The 17,995-nt window shown below is 42.5% G+C and overlaps 1 protein-coding gene across 2 annotated transcripts in view; it reads left to right on the forward strand.

The window, feature by feature from the left end:
- Positions 1–17,995, forward strand: part of MEIS1 (Meis homeobox 1) — a 137,637-nt gene that overhangs the window by 49,757 nt on the left and 69,885 nt on the right. The gene's annotated exons all lie outside the window — the stretch shown is intronic.

Raw genomic sequence — 17,995 nt, forward strand, 5'->3', positions numbered from 1 at the left:
TTTCTAACCACTCACCCATGACACAGGAATGTGTTTGAATTTTCAGTATTAGTTGCAAAGCTCTCCCTCTTCCAGGGAGTAGAGGTGGTTTCCTAACAACCAAACATGATCCAGTTCCTTTTTTTTTCTTAAATTTTTTTAAATGTTTGTTTTTATTTTCGAGAGAGGGAGCGAGTAGGGGAGGGGCAGAGAGAGAGAGGGAGACACAGAATAGGAAGCAGGCTCCAGGATCTGAGCTGTCAGCACAGAGCCCGATGCGGGGCTCGAACCCATGAACCATGAAACCATGACCTGAGCTGAGGTTGGACGCTTAACCGACTGAGCCACCCAGGCACCCCAATCCAGCTCCTTTTAAAGAGAGGAATTTCTTATACCTGTGGTGATGACTCTGTTCTATCGTGGCACAATGCAGGACTCCACTGCAAAGCCGAGGATGCTACACAGAAGATGAAAAACACAGGGAAGCACTGGCAGATCCTCGTACTGAGATTCTTTTTCCACGTGTCATTTGTTAGCACTTTCTCAAGTTTTTATTATGAGTATTTTCATACATACAGAAAAATAGAATAAATAGTACAATAAATACCCATAACTTACCAGTCCATTTCAACGATTGTTAATATTTTGCCATATTTGCTTTGCTTATATACACAGATGCTCACACATATGTGTATATATTATTATATATTTTTCATCAGCAAGAAAGAGTATTTAAGAATCTATATATTTCTGAGGCTATAGATAAATCACTGATACCTGTATCCCCCCATCAAAGCGTTGAACCACTTTTTTTGGCATCTCAGAAATAAGTGCTGAAACATCAGAAGAATGTAGTTGTGCTTGATTCTATGTGAGGACCAGCTCAGTGATCAACTTCTATTTTTTTTAAATACTTATTTATTTTGGGGAAAGCATAAGTGGGGGGAGGGGCAGAGAGAGGGGAACAGAGGATCTGAAGTGGCTCCAGCACTGACAGGGTGACAGCAGTGAGCCCAGTGTGGGGCTCTAACCCATGAACCCTGAGATCATGACCTGAGCTGAAACCAAGAGTCAGATTCTCAACCGACTGAGCCACCCAGGCACCCAATCAATTTCTATTTTAAATATTTGTTTATGTGTGCTTCGTGTTGGGAACTTTTAAGTGACTTTCTCTGAAGCTGTGTGGTGAGCTGCAGAGACCTGCTATCATTGGAGCACAGGTGTTCGGGTTCTGTCCCCACTGAACAACATACAAGCCCGGTGCTCCGGGCTGGACCACTCACATAACCTTACTGGGATGAAATTTCTTCTGGAAGTAAAAGAGGCTGGGCTAGGTCATTGAAATGGCTTCCTTCACTTCTGAAATACTGAAATTCTAAGAACCAAGTTGAACAAACCTAGATAGAGTGGAGAACTTTCAAGAAACATTTTACATATAGATTGAAATTTGCAGAAGGTCAGTAAATTCCACATAATTTCATGGTCAGTGAGGAGAAATTATGAATCTAGGACTTAGCACTGGTAATAGCAATCAAAGAGGACAGACCATCCCTGATATTTGACTTTTCAGAAAACCTAGGTGCAAAGTAGTGTTGTGGATTTGATTTCTTTTACATTCAGTTACAGCTGAAAAGGTCCAAATGCCTACCACCTTTTTGAATAGATGTGGAGTATGTAGCTGCTTTCTTTGGTTATTACTGGAACTTCCAAGTGATTTACCTATTTCAACATCTGTATCCTGCATTTCTTCTGTATACCGTATCTGTGCTGGGGTAGGGGCATGGGTCAAGAATGACTGGGAAAGATGGATTCATATTGTATGTCAAGTGAAATATCATTTTAGTTAGATCATATATGAAGTTGCCTTACAATGTTTAGGGAAGACTTACGTTTTCCCCCCCTTTTTTCAAATGTAGACTTCTGAGAATAATATGACTAGGTCAAGTATACAGTAAGCTTTTGAGAAATTATCCTTTTTTTTTCTCCTTTCAAGAAGTGATGAAGACTTTTTTTTTTTATCTTTTGATATAAATCAGTTGACAATATGGACATTTATTTGTCATCTTGGATATAATCTGTTGATAGCAAGCTGCATACATAGCCCTTAGCACACAGATATAATAGAAACTGCAGTCTGATATTGGTTAGTGAAATTTTCAGCAAAATCTTGTTAATATAACATCTGTTTTATTAAATGGCATTAAGAGATAGAGGTGTTCTCTCTTCCTCATGTAAATATCTTTCTGCTGCCTACCTGCCAGTTTGGGTTCCCTAAAGTTAATTCTTCCTCAAGTTTTTTTCCTCAAGTTTTGTTTTGTCTTGTTTTTAACTATTTGATGAGAAGATTACACTGCTACAGGCCAGCTAAAAGGGATGTATTATTTGAACCGCTTCCATTGTTTTTAAAATCATTGTTTGTGTTGTAATCCTTTCAAAGAGCCAGCCAGTAGCTGCTTTCCTGTTTAAAGAGTAAGCTCTTTCCATTGGCAGATCACCTTCATTTAATCCTGTGAAAGCACACACTAAATTCTTAGCAACAGTGCATTTTTAGCATCAGGAACGAACTACCAAGAAAAACTGAATATGGTAAACAAGTAGAAAAATAAGCCTCAGTTGTCTAAGAAGGTAATTGTTTCTTGCCTTTGGAGCCTTGTGTATATATCCCACTTGGTACAATTAGCCTCTGTAAACATTTGAACTACTTTGTAGTTGAAACACTATATATTTTAGGAAGCAGATGAAGGAAGGTTTTTCAGGTTGATTCCTAATACAGCAAGTTTACTTTTCATCGTTGGTGCTATTTTGAGGTTTTATTGCATTAAAATGTATCTGTGTTGTTAATATAAACCTTCAACCAGTGTGCTTAAATATTGGAAGCTAGCAGGATGTGGAACAAGCATGGCCTTGTGGAGAATACCACCCTGGCCCGAGTCAAGTGTAGAACGCTGCAAACACATTGTGCTAATTTTAGCTTACAAAGAGGATGAAGATAAACTGCCTACCGCTAGTTTGCCATATGCTATCCTGGTGATAATATTCAAGTGCAAAATATTCCATAGAGAGCCTTATTGTTTCAGTAAGAGAAGCTTGGATAAGAGTTAAGCAAATTTCTGCTCAGTAAGTTTATAAGAAATAATGAAGTAAAACAATTCTCAAATGCAGGTAGATGAAATCTGCTAAATTTATTTCGGCTTTATTGACTTTCATGGGAGTTGACAGAATTAGTTTTGGTTTATATTTGATCCAATTTTATCTATTTTTCACATGTAAATCTTAAAAATCAATCTGAATAAATATTGATCTCTTTCAGAAAGGCAAAAATATAGTTTGGATTGCATAAAACTGCTTAAAGGACAGCATCCCTTGAAGTTCCATAAAGGAATAAAGCAATCTGTTCAACTGGTTTTAAAATAACACTTTAAAAAGCCTTTTTAAAAATGAAAAAGTCAAAATCCATTACATTTCCCTATTTGGCAAATTCAGCGCCTACAGTTTCACCGAAGAGTGTTTGACCTATTTATTTGTCACTGAGACCACTTCACAGTGAAGGGATTGTTAGTTCCTGCAAAACTGAGAAAAATCCAATGTGCATAGCGCATTTGCAGATGGAAACAGACTGTGTAGCCGGATTTGGAGGGTGGGTTGGCTGGAAGCTTTGTGTTAACAACTGGTGAAAAGCTTGACCTTTGTGTGACCTAGGTCAAACAAACCCCCAACTCAAGAGTTCTCCTTTGACATGGATACCTGTTTGGAGAAGGAGGCCAAAAAGGGGAATGGAGATAAAATTATGTTATGGAATTGCAAGCTGACTTCTTTAAAAGTTCTAGTTTGCTTGACTGTTTGGGGCCAAGCATCTGTCCTAGGGCATCACAAAGGACCACAAATCTGTTTGCAAGTATCAAAGGGAGTAGATGATAGGGAAACATTTCTTTCTTTCTTCTTTCACTGATACAGGCAATGCATTGGTTTTTTTCTTCCCCCGATGCAATATGATCTGGGTTGTGATTCACAGGGTCGAATGAATGGGCTGAACTCCACTGATGAAAACATTTGATAATGTGGAAAATAAAAACCCTGGCAAGGAGGAGATGGCAAGGCTTCCATTGTTTGTCCCCACACTTTGTTTTTATAGGGGTTCTCACAGGAACAAATAAATTGGAGTAAATAAAAGCAAACCAGCACTGTTAGTTCGTATCGTGGCCTCGCACATGCTCACAAGTCGACCCTGGCAGGAAACTAGCAAGGGTCTGTTCCCAACCATTTGCGTTGAATCTTTATCTCCCTGGTTCATTGTTTGCCACTGAGCGCTTCGACCTCAACTTCCCAAGTAAAAGCTTCCTGTTGCTTGCTTTTAAATATAGTTCCGTTAAAACAACAACGATTTTAAAAATGGAGAATTGTATTAAGGAAGCCAACCGATATTAACAAGGAATAAAGCAGGTCTAGTCCAATGTGATTCTAAAACTTCAGGGCTCAGATCACATGGCTGGTTACCCCTGATGCAGTAAAAGTCTCCTTTTAGGTACTCAACTGTAGGAACCCGTCTTATGCCTTCACAGGAGGTCAAAAGTGAAGGAGAACAATGAAAACGGTCAGTGTTTCTCCACATCTGCCCTTTTGCTGTGTTTGGTGGCACTTAGTTTTAACTTTTCAGCATTGTTTGTGGCCGGGAGGTTCTGCCCTTGCGATTGCAGGTTAGAGGAAAACCCATCCTTTCTTAATCCTGCCGCTGCTCCAAGGTCCTTTAATGTCAGTCTATCTGAAAAATCGTGTCCATTCCTGTGGAAAATATGGTTCTGATTCCACCTTAATGGGTGGGGGTTACTCTGATACTTCCTGCAATTTTGGAGGAAAGGGCAGCGGTTTTCTCAGGCCTCGGATATAAACAACATTGTTTATGCCGTTTCCACTCTTCTAGTCCTCTGTTTGTGCAGGCCCTAACACAAGCAGGTCTGTTTTGCATTTAAAAAATTAGTGTATGTTTTCAGAATCAATCTATCAAGTTAGGCCAAGAAATGTTGTGAGAATGCATGGCTGGGGGTTACCAAGTTCTGGCTTTCAAAACTTGCTTGACAGCCATCGATAGCCATAGCTCTGGTTCTCCACTCTGGTGATGGCAGCGGGGGCGGGGTGGGGGTGGGGGGCTTGGTACACGCCCTTAAGCCCATGATGAAAGTGATCATATTTGGATTCCTCTCCCCTGCTCATTGCATAACACACAGAAAAATTACCAACACCAGCCAAATGACCCTTTATGAAGAGAACGCCTATCGTGCTAGAATGTGAACAACATTGTGGAACTACAGTATATTGTAGATGGTTAATAATGGATCTGTTAAAACTGCTGGTAGTACAGTGAATTCAGATCTACAGGAAAGTAGCTCGTTAAACTGCAAAGAGTGAGCATCCGCTCACTTACTTGTGTGTGTATGTGATGGAGGAAGGCCCAGTGGAAGGTGGCTAGAGGGGCCTCTAACACAAGCAAGCCCTACAAAGACAAAAGGCACAGCCACAGACACCTTTCTGTCTGTGTGAACTGTCACTGCCCTTGTAGACACCACTCCACGTGTTCTGTAGGAGGGAGTGAGAAAATAGGCTATGCCTGCAGGTTGTTTCGATCCATGAGTGCAGGATGCACACTTCTTTAGCAGTTTTCTGAAGTGGGACTCTGGAGTGCTGACGTCTTGATTTCTAACCCAGCTCCATTTTCTACATTCAGCACTGCACAAACATGGTCGATCCCTCTTTTACTTGGTTGCCTTTTCTGCCTTGCTTTTGAGAGACTGCCTCCTGGGCACAAAGCTAAGAAAATCGCTGCTCTCATCTGGCTGGGTCCAGCAGGAGAAGACTGTCGGGAGAACGCAAGTGTTCATTCCTGTATGCAAGTCTCCAGCGGATTCCAAGCTGAGCATTCCCAGCCTCCATCAGCTTGTTCCTAGAGATCCCCAGAGCAGAGGCCCCGGGAACGTCTTGGTTGTTTGTGCAGAACTTCTTGGTTGTTGGCTGTCCTATGTGATGGCCAGACATCCCACATGGATGCTAGTGAAAATTGCAGTTACGTGGTGACTGTTGGACACTTGGAATATCAGTTGGAAAACTCTTTCTTTTTCCTATTCAAAAGATTGGAAGCTTGTCTCATTGCTCTAAGGAGAGTTGCATCTTCTTAGTTATATTGTTGAACACATTTTGGGGCCTGTTACTGCACCCTTACTTTTGGATAAGTCATGTCACTCATTCCCATGCAGGCATAGCCCATCTTCATAAAGAGGAATCAGAGAAAGCTGATGTCCCACCAAGGTGGCCTTTAAACTTTGGGGGTAGACTCTGCGACATTATCGCCTGGAAGAAAGGCCTGTGTAGCATAAACACATAAGCATATGACCCATGGCATTAAAACCCTAAACTCCATGGGGCACCTGGGTGGCTCAGTCGGTTAAGCGTCCGACTTCAGCCCGGGTCACGATCTCGCGGTCCGTGAGTTCGAGCCCCGCGTCGGGCTCTGGGCTGATGGCTCAGAGCCTGGAGCCTGCCTCCGATTCTGTGTCTCCCTCTCTCTCTGCCCCTCCCCCGTTCATGCTCTGTCTCTCTCTGTCTCAAAAATAAATAAACATTAAAAAAAAAAAACAAAACCTAAACTACATAAGACTAGCTTGTCTAAGAGATCACCTGCTATCTCTTAACACCATAAGGCAGCTGGTATTAACAGAAATGCTTGTACTTACCATTGAGTCTGGGACTCAAGCCTCTCCTCATCCCCCTGCCACTCTCCCAATGATATGATTGTCAGTATTTGAACAAGAATGCATACTCTGATTCCATCTGTTGTAATTCATCCTCTACCAGTTTAACGTGGGGCCTTGCTGTATTCCTAACTATAATATTTGTACCTTATTTTACAGTTATGTGTTGGACCCCGAGTCATCTTAAGGACCGAGGGATTCAAGTCTTGGTAGCTATTATTATTATTATTGTGGTAGCTATTTCCTTATAGATGAATTCCCCTTTTCAACTATATCTTTGGAAAATGATCTTGGTTTTCTTCCACCATCATATCAATAGTAATACATTAAGCCAAGAAGTTGTAATCAGTCTTCACACAGCCTCCCTGTGGAGTGCATAAAAAAATATATCCACGTTATGATGTCAATTTCCATTCATTACAAATGACCAGGGACAAAATATTCCTGGCCATTTGATCCCACCTTTTGTGGCGCCTTATGACCCCCCCCCCACCAACAGTAAACCAAACAGTCCACTGTCACGCTCTCTCTAATGTACTTTCTAATAAATAGGGCCAGCTGAAAATAGTGATGTTCTTCATTAAATGTAAAATGATCATTTTAACTGCTTCTACTGTGACTGACCCATACAGCACTTAATCACACCCATTTAAGCAGATGGAAGGAGAGAGAATGAAGATACGAGTGGATCATCTGTCTATATTTTGCTTCGTGGCAATATGAGTAGAATTTCAGCTAAGGATGATTTTCTAGCCATCTCTTTGTTTCCTGTGGTGTATATGTGGGTGGCGGTGTGTGGGCTGTATAGAAATATAGGCCTAAGCAGGCTGATGAAGATCACACTTCTTTAGTTCACTTGTGACAGACAGAGTGGCCTGATGTGAGAGGTGTCCTCGGCCTTTCCTCTCCTTTCAGTCAGTTGAATCAACCAATCAATCAATTGTTCCATAGGTAAGAAAGAGCTCTCCTCGTATAGAAAGGAGGATTTAGCAAATGCCTGGAATCCATGACCAAATTCTTTGTTAAATTTTCCTAATCACGAGTTCTGTATATTACACACATATGGAGAGAGTGGAACTAACTCCGGACAAGAAATTTAACCTTTTTTCTGTAGAGAAATGAAAACTGTGAAGTTGCTTTTCTGTCGTCTCACCCACCCCCTGCCCCATTAACTCCACATAAATCTAAATAAGTTTATGATTTCAGTCAGCCATCAATTCAGCAAACACTGGCTGCCTGCTAGTGGTGGGCCCTGAGGATGTCCAGTGGTGAACAAGACCTATTTACTGTGCTCACAGAGTTAATAAATTAGCGGGGATGACTGGTATATACGCAGGCCATGGAAATATGCTGTAATACCGGCTATAATTATTTGCACGTGGAAAATGCGTCTACCTCTCTCTTGGCAGATCCTGGAAGTTCTCCTCCAGAGGGGGCATTTTGGGGGCACCTGGGTGGCTCAGTCGGTTAAGCATCCAACTTGAGCTCAGATCATGATCTCATGGTTCGTGGGTTAGAGCCCCGCATCGTGCTCTGCGCTGACAGGGTGGAGCCTGCTTATGATTCTCGCCCTCTCTCCCTTTGCCTCTCCCCCACTTCTCTCTCTCTCTCTCTCTCTGTCTCAAAAATAAATAAATAAACATAAAAAAAGAAGGGGCATTCTTTACAATATTTCACAATTTTCCCGAGAGTTTTCCTGTATGTTATTCTACTTGCTCCTTACAACACCCCTCTGAATTAGCTACTTCCTTATTCCCACTAGCCCTTTGTGGATGGTGGCATGGAGGCTTAGTAGAATTGAGTCACTTCACAAAGCCACACAGACAATAGTGACTGGCCTGGAACTTCAGACCCGGGCTCTGACCTGTAGGTCAGTCGTGACTACATATGTTTGGGGAATTGTGGAACTTGGAAAGATAAGAATGTGGCTTGATGTTGTGAAATCACTGTGTGACCATCTGGGATTTTGCCCCTGATTCACTGTTAAGTTTAGGAAGACCTGGGACCGTCATTCCACATTCAAATAGCCCAGGCTCCAAACACCCACTTTCCCATTAAAAAACAAAACAAAACAAAACAAAACAAAATGAGGAAAACAAGCATGTGTAGAAGAGAGGGAATTAACATGATCACTTAGCTCAGCGTGATTTTGGTTTTCATCCTTTCTGTCATGCTAACATGGCTCCAAATAGTTATATTCCATGCCTTGAAAGTGTTTAGGCTTCTAGGGGCGCTTGGGTGGCTCAGTCGGTTGAGTGTCCGACTTCGGCTCAGGTCATGATCTCACAGTTCGTGGGTTTGAGCCCTGCATCGGCTCTGTGCTGACAGCTGCGAGCCTGGAGCCTGCTTCAGATTCTGTGTCCTTCTCTTGTGCTGCCTCTCCCTCACTCATGCTCTGTCTGTCTCTCTCTCAAGGATAAATAACACTTAAAAAAAAAAAAAAAAAGAAAGTGTTTAGGCTTCTCTGATGGAGATTATCTTCCCATTATGTATTTTTTTAAGTTCTTTTTTAGAAATTTGTACTTATTTATTTTAAGAGAGAGAGAGAGAGCAGGGAAGGGGCAGAGAGAGAGGGAAAGAGAGAGAATCACTGGCAGGCTCCACACCTAGGATCCTATGACCCCAAGATCATGACCTGAGCAGATATCAAGAGTCCGACACCTAATTGACTGAGCCACCCAGGCACCCCTATGACTATGCATTTTTAAAAAATGTTTATTTATTTATTTTTGAAAGAGAGAGAAGCCCAAACAGAACTGATAGTTCTGCTCTGAGTGCAGAGCCTGACGTGGGGCTCCATCCCATGAACCAGGAGATCATGACCTGAGCCGAAATCAAGAGTTGGATGCTCAACTGACTGAGCCACCCAGGCACCCCTGATTATGTGTTTTTAAAAGTTAATCATACTCATGTTTTTTTTGACCAGAGAGCAGACAGCTGCCTAGCTTCGGGCCTGTGGTGACCCACCATACAGCTTTCAAGCAGTCTTTTTGCTCAGAATGGATGGTGCCAGTACCTGTCCTTTCCTTTGGTTGTCTCCACTAGGGAGGGGACTTGTTGCCCCAAATATGGTGGGGATGCCTGACTCAGGGAGAGTTATTTCAGAGGTTTCTGGAAAGAAAAATGAGATACAGAGAGGATGGCCATGTTTCCCACATCCCTTTCAGCATCCAATCCGGAAATCGTACTCTCACAGACCATCGGGATTTGAATGGATGTGATTTGGGGCTGTTTCCCAGTTTGGCATGCCAGATAGGAAGAAGGTAGGGCACGCTGAGGCTTAGGAGCCCTGCTAGAATCTCAGTGACACAGAGCCACTGGGCAGCAAGCAAGAGGAGGCTGGGGCAGGGCTGAAGCATTTTCGTGACTGAAGAATGAGGACTTGGAGCACCTAACCTGAATATGAAAGCTGGCCTCTGCGGCGGCAGCTGGGTGGTCCAAGACATAGCGTCCAAAGGGTGCAGCAAGTTCAGGCCTGGCATCTCGGATACCCGGTCTGATAGGTGGGACCAGCAGCAATGAATTCTAGGCCACAGGCCAACTCAGAAGGCAGGCAGGGCTGGGATTGGAGTTCTGAGGTCTGTTTTCAAGGGAGAGAATCCCCTCCAGCTGGCACTTCACGGGAGCAGTATTTAGCCCCGGGAAAGAAGACCGGCAGGGGCTGGGGGAGGGGAGGAGAGTAGAGATTCACAGCCAGCTTGCCTTTGGGGTCAAGACTAGGCCCAGAAGAGGACTAAAAGCAGAGCAGGGAATCCAGAGTCATGCCCACGCCTGAAGATCTTATCTGCATGAGGAGGGGGTGGTGGATGGGGTTATTTAAGCTACAGGACAGCAGTTGCTGCTGTGAATCTAGGTCCAGGGGAGCATCATGGAGCCGAGGCCACTCTGACTCCTCCAGTGTCTGTGGGATGATTGTGTTGGAAACCCAGGGGGGGCTGGGTGCCAGGTAGACTTTCTGTAGAGGCAGCTGCAGGAGCTCAGAATGAGATGAGAACAGGCTGGAGAAGAAACGAGGTGCAGAGTGCTGTAAAGACTAACATCCTTTCTGTGGGGAAAGATGATTTCTGCCTTTTGTAGATGAGAATAGTTCCTGGATTCTGCTACTTGCTTCTTGCCCCGGGTGGATTTCAGATTACCACGCAGGTGATGTCATCACTGAAAACCCCGGTGGATGTGGAATGCTGCCCCCCTGGGGGTGGGGGGCAGCCCGAGTGTCTTCTGTTCCAGGCTGGTATTTCACCCAAGCAACCTTGTTTGCATTTCTGTATCCCTCCTGGAGAGGAGACTTTCCTTTCTTTGATACATAAACGGTGAGAGAAAATAAACTCTCCTGCGAGCTTGCGGTCAGTCCCTTTTCCCCTCTTCCTCTCTGCCGTGGCCCATTCAGCGTGGACTTCCCAGGTTCCTAGAATGCATGGTGGTCTGCAGAGAGGGCAGTTTCCTCCCTGCATTCCTACTAACAGAACTTCGGGTTTCTGGTGTGGAGGCACACTTGAAAACCATTCGTGTGATCCTGGAAAACGTACGCTTTGTAGTTCATTATTGTCCCTGTCCTTTCATAGATGACCACTTTTAAGTCCTGAGCAAGGGAAAGAGCCATACTCTAGGTAGCTCAGGGCTCCCCTCTGCATGCTGATGGCTGGTAAGTCAACTTCATACCCTACATCAAGTCTTTCTGTAGGATTTTCTCCTTTCGTCTTTGGAGGCACATTCAGGACAATTGCCTCCCTTTTTTGCAGTGCGGCTGTTTGGCATCCTTCCGTTCTTGTGTACTTTCTTTGGATCTATATACATTTGGTATTTGTTTTCTTCCTTGTACACTTCAGAGGTGGTTTTCATATTTAACCTCTTCCATTATCTTTGACTAAGGAAGCCCTGTGTGGCCACCATACTTCGTGTCTTTTCCTTCTCTGACTTCAGTAGAAAGAGTATGATTCAGGGGATGTTTATGAAGTCTGCACTATCGGTTAGGCTTTGTGCTGGCTGTGGACAGCATGCAGCAATGGGAAAAGACACCGTTACTGCTCGAGAAGATCTTTCTAGAGGTTAAAGAAATGCATCTTGATTGTTATCTAATGTCATGGGTTAAGTGGAGAGAGTAGTTCTGGAATGGTTAGGAGTTTAGCTTTGAATCTGATTTGGCTTTGAATTCATAGTGAGCTCTATTTCCTTATCTGTACACGGGGGCCATTGCAAGCATGCCATGAAGTAATTCAGAAAAGCACTCAGTAAAGTATGTATTCTCCGTGGAGCTCATCATTGTCAGTAAGTATGAGTTGTTTTTATCGGCTATGAAAACAGTTTGAAAAAAACAACAAGGGAAGGACTTTGTTGTTGTTGTTTAGAGGGAGAGGGAGCATGGATGCATACACACATGCCTGTGAGAGTGGAGGAGGGGCGGAGGAAGAGAGAGCAAGAATCTTTAGCAGACTCCATGCTCAACGCAGAGCCTGGTGTGGGGCCCGATCCCATGACTCTGGGATCATGACCTGAGTTGAAATCGAGGGTCAGATGCTCAACTGACTGAGCCATCCAGATGCCTCGAAGGATTTTTTAAATATGGAGAAATTGACTTTTTAAAAAACTTCGTTTTTGCCATAAGTAATTTAACCTCGGTTTCTAACTTTTTTTGAGAATTAATCAATGAAAAATAAAGGCCAAACAGTTTCAAGTGTCTAGTAAGTGCTCAATAAATGTTAGTTTTTATTATTACTGTTATTCTTACTGTCTAGATAAGATAAAAAAAATTAGCTTTTTTTCTTCTTCTTCTTTTTTTAAATCTACCTCCACCTTTTTTTTTTTTTTTTTTTTTTGAGAGAGAGAGGGGGAGGGAGAGAGGAAAAGAGAGAGAGAAAGGGAGAGGGAGAGAGAGAGAGAGGCGGGGCACACCTGAAGCTGGGCTAGAGCTCACAAACGGTGAGATCATGACCTAAGCCAAAGTCAGATGCTTAACTGACTGAGCCACCCAGGCGCCCCCATTTTTCTATAGTGCATCTCACTTGTCCTAGACCTTAAAGATACTTTCTTAGATGGTATAACGAGTTTCCATATTTGTAAATTAAAACCAAAAGCCTTTACTATTAATTACCATGGAAATGTAATTTGGAGAACAGAGGACAAGGTATTATGAATTGACCTATGTTGTGTGTGGGATGAGAACTTGTATTAATAAAACTGTTTCCAGTGTATCACCGTCCAGCCCTAGGCTGCCAGTGTCTTGTGGCGGGGGGGGGGGGGGGGGGGTTAGGTAGCACTGTCCACACATTTTCCTCTGAAGCTCACAAGTCACTCCAGGACTCTTTGGGGGGGAAAAAGAAAAGAAAAGATTAAAATGATATGCAGTGCTAGGAGAATGGGTGTATACATTTTGGAAAAGTGTCTCCTAGGAATGAGAAAGGGATGGCGGAAATGGGGAGACATGACGAGAGTGGCTGTGATTGTTTCCCTGCTTAGGGTGCAGGGCTCAGAGAAAGTCCTTGGTAACAAAACAACCACAGCAACGGGCATTTGTTGAGCTAAGCCAGCACTGCTGGGTGATGTGTTCAGCGTTTTATGCAGCTTATTTTATTTCATCTATTCTATAACTCTCAGATATAAGTACTATTACTATGCTTATTTTTTCCAGAGGGGCGAAACAGAGGCTTGGGGGGGTTAAGTGACTCGCTCAGGGTCACGCAGCTATCAAGCGGTGAACCTAGACAATCCGACTCCAGAGACTAAACTGTTCTCTGGTAATACCTCCGGGGCAAGAAGTGAGGTGTTCCCTGTGCTGAGGAGATGAAGGAAGAGAGAGGAGTGTGGCACTAACAGAAAGGCGAGCGGTCCCTTGGAGACATCCTGGCTTGTTCTGATTCTCTGGTTAGTCCTAGAGACATCATGAGGTTATGCTCAAAATGAGGACCTGAACAGCCTTTTCCCCATTCTTGTCCACTGGGTGTGGGGCCAGTCCTCGCCGTGTGCAGTGAGGGGAGACTGTCCCACCTTCCACTGTAACTAGGCACCTGCACACATCCAACACTTCCGAGCTTTATTTGCCTAGAGGGGAAGATCCTCCAGAACCTTGCTACAATGCACACTGTGGTCCCTGGACCTGCATCGCAGCATCCACAGCGCCTGGGAGCTTGTTAGAAATGCAGAATCTTAGGCTCCGCCCCTCTGAATCTGGAACTGCATTTTAACAGGATCCCTGGTGCCTCGTAAGTACATCACCTTAGGAGCAGCACTGCTATAGAAGCTCCTTCATCCTTACCATGCCCACCAAAGCAAGTCAGCACCTTACGCCTGTCCCTGATTAGCCGAGTGACTGTATGTGTGCCAGAGAAACTCTACCAAAGAACCGAAGTCTTGGATAATCAGAGAGAAGTTTAGATGGAATAACAGACATGATGCCAGTAATTCTCAAACCTTTTCTTTCAGAAACGGTTGGATTTTCAGATGGTTTTACAATAAGAGAAAAAAACAAGCTTTCATTTTTTTTACTGCAACTTTCTTGCCTGTTTTCCTTCTAAGTAAACTTAACATCGCTTTTTTTAAATTAATTTTTTAGTGTTTATTTTTGAGAGAGAGAGAGAGAGACAGAGACAGAGCATGACCTGGGGGGGGGGGGTGCGGGGACAGAGAGAGAGGGAGACACAGAATCTGAAGCAGGCTCCAGGCTCTGAGCCATCAGCCCAGAGCCCGATATGGGGCTCAAACCCACAAACCATGAAATCATGACCTGAGCGAAAGTCAGACGCTTAACCGACTGAACCACCCAGGCGCCCCAACATCACTTGATTCTTAATGACATCCCAGTATACATGTTACAACCTAGTTCCATTTTACTTGGAATGCAAAGAAACCTCTCTGTACAGAATGCCATCTGTTTGTTTCCCCCTTGGCCCACAGCATTCCCTCTTGCTCCAACTTTTACCTTACCTACCTCAGGGGGTACTTCTCCCACCAAACCACGCTTGCCCTGCAGCTGCCTCCTCGTCCTTCCTGCACACACCATGCCCTTCCCTCCTACCTCCTTATGTACTGAGAGCAGATGAAAAGGGATGAGGAGCCCATGAGGACCTTGAGAGAAGATCCCCAGGAAGCTAGGAGGGTCAGAAGATAGACCAGTGCCCTGAGTAAAGCACAGGCTCCGTCTAGCTACGCAGACCAGTGAAGTGAGGGCAGACACGTGAAAAGTTTCTACGGAACGTAGACACGTTATCCTGGTTTATCTGTGGCCATTTAAGAATGATGTGGTCCAGATGAACAGAATCTTACTTGTTTAAATATTAAAAAATTTAGGGCATTTTTAGGAAAATGTTTTTGGACTACACATACACTGTATCATATCTAATTTTAACAAGCTTAAAGAATTTTTTAAACTCAGTAGATATTTGATTTATGGCACTATGCTACATATTTCTTTGTTTACCGCCTCTGTAGCATTTATAGGGCTGTTTTCCCGTATGCTAAAGGGCCCTAGTGTGCTATGCTTCTTAGGTTCTTATTTTTTGCCTTTTTATCATCTTACATTATTATAAAACTCTCAGTCTACAAACTATGAGGCAGGAAACCCGATGAGTAAACCTTTGAAAACTTCATCTAAAATACACATAATGATTCTCTGATTAAAGGTCTTATGGTCATTTCTCTGTAAAAAATATATGAGCTTTGCCACATATAATCTGTGATTCTAATCCACTGGTTCTCAAACTTGGCTGTACATTTTAATCATCTTGGAGCTTTACAACTCATTAATGCTGGGATCTCACCCTCCAAAATACTAATTTAATTGGTCTTGGGTAGAGTGGAGGCATCAGGAGTTGCAAAAACTACCACATGATTCTATGTGTAGCCAAAGTTGAGAACCAATTCAACCACTTCTAATCTGCATGTCAGGAACTTTTTTTTTAAATCCTCCTTTTCAAATGTATTCTATATAATTAAGTTTGTTGGAGAAGTGACCTCTTTGATAAATGAATGTTATCTTGTCTGTGTAAGCGTATGTATATATACACACACGCATACGTGCATATATTCATGCACACATGCAGAATATGTTGAAGTTTAAAAATAAATTATATGGCAAGGTTTGAGGATCTCACAGAAATAAATGGGGTGTGTGTGTGTGTGTGTGTGTGTGTGTGTGTGTGTGTGTACCTGTCTATAAGATCCCATGTGTGGCATTTGTTTTCTGCTTTTGTTTTTACTAAGAGATTTATTTATTTTCATGGTTAAAAAGAATTTTGTGACCATTCATTAATATATGATTTATATATTTGGGGAAGAATATCTCAAGGAATTTGTCATGCATTGCTATAACATTAAAAAGGTAAAGTACTTGTTCCTAAAATGCTTTCTGAGATGTTGATTCAAAACAAAAGTTTATGACTTCTGTACTGTTTTACCTTTGCAGTTGTAAGCATATTTTCTTTCTTTTTTCCTTAGAAAACGATGGGGGGATTTCCATTTTGTTTTACTGTTGGTATAAATACAAAGGTTTCAGTAATATTTTGCAGTGCACTCACATCCTGAAGTTTCTAAGACTTCATTAAGAAGTTATGCTGTTTTTGCAGGGATTTTCCATGGTGTTTAGCCGTAAAAAAAAAAAAAAAAATGCTGAATGGTTGAAAAATGAGTAAAAATCTGTGCTTTTTCTTCTTTCCTATTCATCATTGCTGTTTGTCCTCTGTGGATAGGTAACTAATTTGCTGTTGTTCCCCTGAGGGGGATTCAAGTCAAAAAGTCATATTGAATTACTAGAAAAAGGTATTCCTATCTCAAAAGAACAAAGTACAATGATTAAAAAAAAAACTTGGAAAATTTAGCCGATTTCTTGGTGCACGTGTATCTGTCCACATTACTCTACTTGTAAAAATACTTACATAAAATAAATCTTAAGTAAACTACAAATTTGAATAATGACCAACTCTGACTGACAAGTCTTATTTTCCATGAATTTAGAAAGTCCTATTTCTTCCCTTACTTCCATCGATGGCATATTAAAATAATTCAAGAGATTTTCTTTGTATTGCACAAAAATCCAGTAAGCATTTTCATTCTGGGTCTTGGTTATTTAACTGGATTCTTTTCATATTTTTTACCCTGTTGTGTTTTATGCATTATTTGTGTTCTCAGCGAAGAATCGTGAAGTGATAGATGCTTAATAGAATGCATTTATTTGTAGTAAAGGAGTGATTGCAAATTTATTTCAATGGGTTGGCAATCCTTAAGTTATAAACACCCAGATTGTACAAATGTCCTACATATACACACAAGTGTTCAACCAAGATCTCTCACTCCTAGTCTCCTTGCTGTGCATCCCCAGGACCCATTTACTGTCACCACAATCTCTGTGGAGAAAAGAAAAAGAAAAAGAAAAATTGAGAACAGTAAAAAAGGCATGGCTTCCCAAATGTCTTCAGGGATGAACAGGGGTGGAGTGGTTGAGAGCGGTGGGGTGTAATGCCAAGTTTGGAAGGTGATCCTGGGGCTCTTCTGAAAGGCTGGCATCTATGGCTTAAAACAACAACAAAACTTTCCCAACAGCAGCTGTATTAAAAAAAAATTTTTTTAAGCTTTATTTATTACTCTACCTGAAATTCTGCCATTTAAAGATTCATTTGCATTAACAAATTTCCTTTTCAGAGTGCCAACATTTCTGGGAAGGTGAGGGGGCATCAGTTATTCCTGCCTAGTCCCAACCAATTGGTGCTTTCAGATGGCTTTCTACCTAAAGTCTGGCTTAGATCAACTAGATTCAAAGGCTGGGTATTTTGGTTGTTGGGGAATGGTAAGTGTGAGCTCAGAGCAAGAAGAGGATAGATCTGGGTGGGGCGTCCACAGTGGGAGGAGGCCGCGTGCCTCTCCAAGGCATTGGGCTACTTAGAGCCTCCAGGAGATGGATCTGTGCAATGGAAGTGACAAACAGAAAAGGAGATACTAAAGGCACTTACACGGATTTTCATATTTTCCTAGGCTGGCTCTGTACACAGGAATATGAGGGAAAAACTCATCTTCCTCCTTCTTCTTATACTTTCTGACTTCTTGCACCCAGGGCTCAGATGTCAGTTAGGACTTTATTCACTTGATGAATTTTGTGGGCTTTGATGAGCAAACCTTGAGACCTAACCATTCTTAACTTGCTTCCATGTGAAAATATGTTCTACTGTCCAAGAGACCTAGTTACAAATTAACTTCAGAGTGTAATCTGTGCCTACATTGGGGTCTGCCTGAATGGACTCATTGCTTTTCCATTGTCCCTCATTCCCCAGTCTTAATCTGGAATCAAAGGATTT

Source organism: Panthera tigris, chromosome A3 (assembly GCF_018350195.1).
Source record: "Panthera tigris isolate Pti1 chromosome A3, P.tigris_Pti1_mat1.1, whole genome shotgun sequence".
In the NCBI taxonomy this organism is placed as follows: Eukaryota; Metazoa; Chordata; class Mammalia; order Carnivora; family Felidae; genus Panthera; species Panthera tigris.